This window comes from Medicago truncatula, chromosome 5 (assembly GCF_003473485.1).
Source record: "Medicago truncatula cultivar Jemalong A17 chromosome 5, MtrunA17r5.0-ANR, whole genome shotgun sequence".
Lineage (NCBI taxonomy): Eukaryota > Viridiplantae > Streptophyta > Magnoliopsida > Fabales > Fabaceae > Medicago > Medicago truncatula.
Genome location: NC_053046.1, coordinates 26,557,524 through 26,564,043, shown reverse-complemented (window position 1 = coordinate 26,564,043; position 6,520 = coordinate 26,557,524).

Genomic DNA, 6,520 nt, shown 5'->3' with positions numbered 1-6,520 from the left:
ATAACATGACAATATTGAAGCAGAGAAAATTGAGCTGCAATGAAGAATTTCTCCCCATTCAAGTTTTAAAAACATGCAGAAATATGTTTTAAGTTCCCGCACATACGGGTTATTGAATTTCGGTCCTTGCAGAAATATAAATAAATTTTACTCCCCACCCATTATCATTTCTGAGTGAAGTAGCCAATGCCCAAGCACTCAAGAGGACTAAGCCACCAACTATGATACTAAAAGCAATACTAGAGCGATTTACGTTCAGCCACCTAAAAGTAGGTGAAGAGTTGTGCTTTCTTTGTGATTAGAAATCCTATTGTTCATTTCCTTCCAAACTGATCAAGAAAACCATATTAAAAGCATAAGAGAGCGCCATGATTTAGAAGCACATGATAAATTACCACACCGAACAAATTGATCCGAAAATAGCAATAGGATCAATTGAAGAAAAACCAAGCCAATTGCACAAAGATACCGAAGAGAACCGAAAAAATTATAATCCAAATACGAATGATGTGCTGAATCTGTATTACCGCAACCACCGAGAGAGCTGAGAGTCCTGAGGGATATTATGTTTTATGAGTGAAATCGAGAAAAATTAAAAGAGGAACCGAAGAAACATGATCATATGACAAAGAGTTGGAAGGGCCATTATCTTGCAAATCCATCTTAGTGAAACCAAATCTAGCACATCACCTATGCTCATAAAAGTGTTGAAAGGACCATATGCACTTAATATGGGACTTTATGTGTGATGATAACATTAATTAATACTAGCCAACATAGAGATTACATTCAACGACTTTTGAAGTAATTTTCATCTCACTGATTAGAACAACTTCTTCAACTATGTACCACATTACATAGCATAAATCAAACCTGTCATACTATCTAAGTAAATGTGGGTAGCAGTAATTTTTACAGCAGTGTAAAGAATACATAGTTCATAAAGCATGAGCAGCCATTACACTATCAACAAGCTCAACAATTTCTGCATTTCTTGCTTATATTCAAATTAAATAATTACCGGACTCACTATCTCCATATTCTGCATAGCAGGTTAATGTTACTACTTTGTGGCTTGTCAAGGACGATCTCCGATAAACAAATCAAGAATAGCAAATGTAGAACATATCGAAAACAGATCAAGAAAAGGTGGACGGCCTATAAAAAAAGATAAGTAATTAGTACTTAGTAGTACTTCATTCCGACATTCAACCTAAGTTAACAGCTACAACGACACATATTCTTCACCATATAACTTCCAGAATTTTTCTAAACATTACATATGAACACATACATATTTTTAGTTCCACAAAAATCATTATAGAAAAGTGTGGAGTCAATTAAACTATAACTGGTTTTTAGAACTTTTTACATAAAAACTAGTTGAACATTTTATCACATTTGACCCACCAAATGACCTCAGATTCAAACAAAGGTAACATAAGTAAACTAATAGTTCTACTCTTTGGAGAATTAAAGATAAATCAATCAAGAAATTTCAAATGACAAACTCTTTACCTTAACAAAACCACATAAGCAACAAACTTCAAAATCCCATTAGAGAGGAACAAAATGAGAACAATTGTGAACAATAAATAAATAAAATAAAGTTATGGGACGATGAAGATATAATTTGTGTGGCATAACCTCATTAATCAAGCAAATCACAGTCGAAAAAATATCTTTAGTATTGTTTTAATATGTGATAAAGAGTGCAGTGCAAGCCAAACTTGCGCATCTCTCTATTGGTAATTATTTGTAACAACTTTCTGAGGTTGCAAACTGTTGTGAACAAGTGATTTTGCAACCATATATGTGGCAAGCACATGGTCTGAGGCAAGAACAAAGTGAAATAAGAATTAATATTGTCAACCAGAGCAAGAACAAATTCTGCAGATGGTTGCTGAAGGCGCACAGCTGCATTGGTTGTGTGCTCATTCGCCAGCCTCAAGTCACGATAATGAAGTTGTTTCGGTATGCTGCTCGATGCTACTTGACAAAATAAATATTCTTGTATTTTCGCCGTCCTAGTCCTTTGTTCCAGGTAAAGTGATGAGACTTTGAAATTTATGTTAATCTCTTCTAATTCAAAAGAGTGGAAGAATGCTAGCTACCAAGAATACTTTGAAATTTATTTTAAATTTTTGTCAATTTTTTTTAACAAACCAAAAAAACTATATTTATATCCTGTTTTAGTAGTCTAATTCTCTATCGCAAGCTCTTCTTAAATCCCTTGAGAGTTGTTTTATGCGTAGTGCAGATTTAGGTACCTTGCAATTTGACTTCGACAAAACGAGAGAGCTATTCATAAGCAATCTGAGCAGCAAGAGACGCAACAGTTGTTCTACTTCCAAGTCTTAATGACTTCTCATCTGACTAAAAGATGGGATAATAGGAAAGCATAACACTAGAGGGGGAATCTCATTTTGAAGGAATCGTGTGATTTGATTCCTCAATTGAGCAGTTTTGCTTAGGGGAAACACTCGGGCATAGAACGCTTGCCTTAGTTGATCCCATATGGGGATCTGTCGTAAAAGGCGTAACATACTATTTAAGCCTACGATTTGCAGCCAATTGATTATTGTGCACTTCTCTTCTTCTTCTATGAAAGAACCTTTCAATCTCAGGAATTGGTTGAACAAAATCTATGAGACTGTGGGTTCTTCGCATTCAAAGAAATAGAGAATCCAAAAGTAACAAAATAAAAGAAAAGCTTCAGTCTAACCGATACCAAAAAGTTGATTAATATCACTAATTCCCTGACAATAGCAGCAAAAACTTGATAGCTCTGCAAGTGTACGGTTCTATCGAGTAGGAAAAAATGTATTGATCCACGAGGAGTTTTATGTGATTATCAATCTAATTTCTGTTTTTGATTAGCTGAAAATGAATAAGTTTGTTAAGAGCAATGTTTGTTAGGTTTAAAATTCAGATGTTTATAAAACATCATGGGATTAAGGTTTTCATCTGAATGTTTAATCTATTACATTCTCAATCTATTTCTTTATTCTGTAATTAAATATTTCTAAGGACATAGCATTCAATTGGTATATCATGTTTCCTCTTAGAATACATGAACATTTCTCAACAATAATCAAATCTATTCTCATGGTTGGTTATCATCGAGACCCTATGAGCGCAACCTAATTATCCCAAAAGAAATCAAACCTATATTTGAAGATTTTTTTGAGAGACTTGTCTAATCTCATTTGTTTCAATATCAAATTTCATCACTTGGTTCATCGTTTGATGTTTGAAGTTTGAAGTTTGATTTGATACCAATATTAAATTTCACCATTCAGTTCTTTGTTTAATATTAAATATCAAATTTAGAGACGACGATAATAGATTAGGAAACAATTTCATATAAAATAGAGCATAGACTTGAGTTTGTATATGGATCAAATCATTAAACAAACAAAAGGGTATTAGAAAAATAAAATTGTTTGTAGGATACAAAATCATGATTTTTTTTAATCAACAACTTAAAAAGTTAACATAACAAAAGAACATACCGGTAATGAATCCATATAGATATCTAATCGGAGTTACAAATTACATATATCCATCAAAAGTTTATTCGCAAGTTTCTTTATTGAAAAAAAAAGAGTCAATTGAAAGAGCATATGTAAATATGTAAATAACAAGTAAACATCTCTTTTTGCTGAAGCATTAAAGAAAATGTCCATCTTAGGGAACTGAGTAGCCTCTCCATTGAAAATGGAGGTTTAGAAGAATAATTGTTTTTCTCAGTGGTAGATGTATTGTTGACATCTGGTTTGGAGGCTTCAGTAGCGGAAGACATGTTTTTCTCCTTGGATCTTTTTCTAAGGCACGGTTAAGTGACAGAGCACGTACCATGCACTGATACCAACTAAAGGTGAGAAAAACACATAAGAGGAGGGGGTTTAATAGTGTGAGTCTTTTTGAAGATTTCTTTTTGTAAGTGTTTAATACAAGGGAGCTTTTATGGTGCAGTCAAGAAACTGACTTTTTTGAAAAAGTTAATTTTGATCTTAATGTTTGATTCATTTTTAAATTGTTGATTTCTGATTAATGATCAATAGTAATTCATCTAGTAATGCTTGCAACATCTTGGACTTACATGTACTATTTTATTGTTGGAATCTTTAACATGCAAACAGAGTTGATGATATTATGTGATAGTCTTAAGTGTTACACTTATAATAAGGTAGGATAAAATTAGATTAAGTGTAGTCTTGTTAATATGATGAGTTGATGATACTATGAGGACTGAACTTTTGATGTCATTGTACAAACAGTGGGGTGTTACTCATTACATTTTTGATGTTATAGTATTAACTTCACCAAAAAAAAGTCATTCTCATGATTTCACCATAAAATTTTCCTTTAATACAAACCCGAACATAATCTAATGTTGCAGATTCTGACTCGGAGTCTGAATGCAGCGGAAATACAGAACACACAAATAAAATATAAAGAGTCAGAGAGAAAGAGAAGACAGACACAAAGCAATTTATAATGGTTTCTCCTACAACACAGAAGTATTCTAATCCCTTTGCACTTCCAAGGGATTTCACTATAATCACTCTGATTACAATTTGCTTAAGGACACACCAAGAGACTTCTCAATGCTCAAGCACACAGCAAGGGACTTCTATGCTCTAGGACTCTACCTAAAGACTTCTTTTCTCAAGCAAATTTGCAAGATACTTCCCTTGCTTAAGAACAATTGCTTAAGACTTTACCCTACTCAATCACAACTGACTGAGATTTCCTAGATGCTCAAGGTTTCACCAAGGGACTTATATGCTCAAGCACGCAGGCGAGAAACTTTGTAAAATGTTTGCCCCAACTGCAAAAAAGTTAATCGGTTCTTACACTCTTTTTAACTAGTGAGTGTAAACTGAACAAATAAACAGACTCACTTCTTAGGATTTCTAAGATATAAACTTGAAAATAAATCCCAACTGTTTTTCTCTATTTGATTTGATAGAATTTTGGTACAGAAAAATATCAGAGTCTTGTTACTTATTCTTCAGCTCCTTTTATAGGCAATGATTTGATAGACTTTGGAGAAGATTTCCAGAGCAAATAGAGTCGTTGTGAAGCTTTGATCACCAACGTTGTCCCTTTTCCTGATATGGATAAATCCACTAGAAAGTACTTTGAATTTTTTTGCTGAAAGGAGAATTATCTGTTTCTTTTCTCGTTCCTAATGTCCTTTGTCCGGTTGTACACATAAACAAAAGAAGACAAAAGAACTGCTCTACTAGATGCTATGATAGAAAAAACTCACATAATAAGACAAAAGCTTATGTGGATTCTAGGTCCCTTAGATTCAAGTAGCCTGTCAGATTCTGTGTCTAATGTCCTTCACAAAGTCTGTAGAGATCACAACCCAGCTTTTGTGAGACTTCCTTCTACTAAGGTTGTTGACTTCTAGTTGACCTTCAAGTAGATCTTCCAACATAGTCTTCTATGCTTCCAAACCCCTTTATTAAGATCTTCATATGTTCGTTCTTCATGATAAGGAAATCATGCACACTTGAACATATGTTAGTATATCAATTATTCTTTAATACTTTGTTATCATCAAAATCCAAAAGAACTTGTATGAACCATTCTTGTTCTAACAATTACATCTTATCTTCTACCATAGACGAGCATGGTAGCTAGGATCTAGAGACTTTAGAGTAGATTACTTAGTGATGCTTTGGCTCGCCTTATTCCTTCAAGGATTATAATCTTGTGACAACTCTATCTATTCTATTAGTTTAATATTCTACGTTTTCATTTATTTCCATCTTCATTTCCATGGTTCAGTTCATCAAGAGATGAACCCCATCTAGTGGTTTAGACATGGTGAGGTTATGATTTATTAATTGCTTGTGATATACAAAGTTTTAGCGTCATGCTTTGCTCAAATAAACTGTTTTTAAAGAAAACCATTAGAGGTTTTACTTCTAATGATATAGCTCGCTTACCCTGACAAAGTAAGGAGTGGATCCTGTTTAAAAGATATGTGTTAAACCTAGTTCTACAGCTCTACAAATTGCAGTAATATTTTATCAAAGTTAAACCTAGTTCTAAACCACATCTTCCATCTTGAGATTTTCTAAAGACTTTAACTGCTTTCCTAAACTTAACTTTTACTTTTATTGTTGTGACAAATTATTTATTTTATTTTTCTCCAAATAAGTTTTCTACTAAAAAGCTATCTCAAGCTATAGCTCCACAGTCCCTGTGGGATCGAAATTTTTTTATTATATAACTTGGGCGGTGTATACTTGCACTTAGTCTTTCAATCTTAAAATACTTATAGTGTTTTAGGAGACACCAATATCATGTAAATTTGACAAAGCCTGAGCAAAGGTCTTAGGTTGTTTCTGGGTAGCTTGATGTTGGTTTTCTGATGTATCAGTGTTTGGTATATTAACTGTATTTGTTTTGGATGGTTTAATTGTTGGTGTTTTGGCCGATTCAGCTGAATCAGTATAACGAAGGCACAACCATGTTATTATGAATGTGGAGGTAC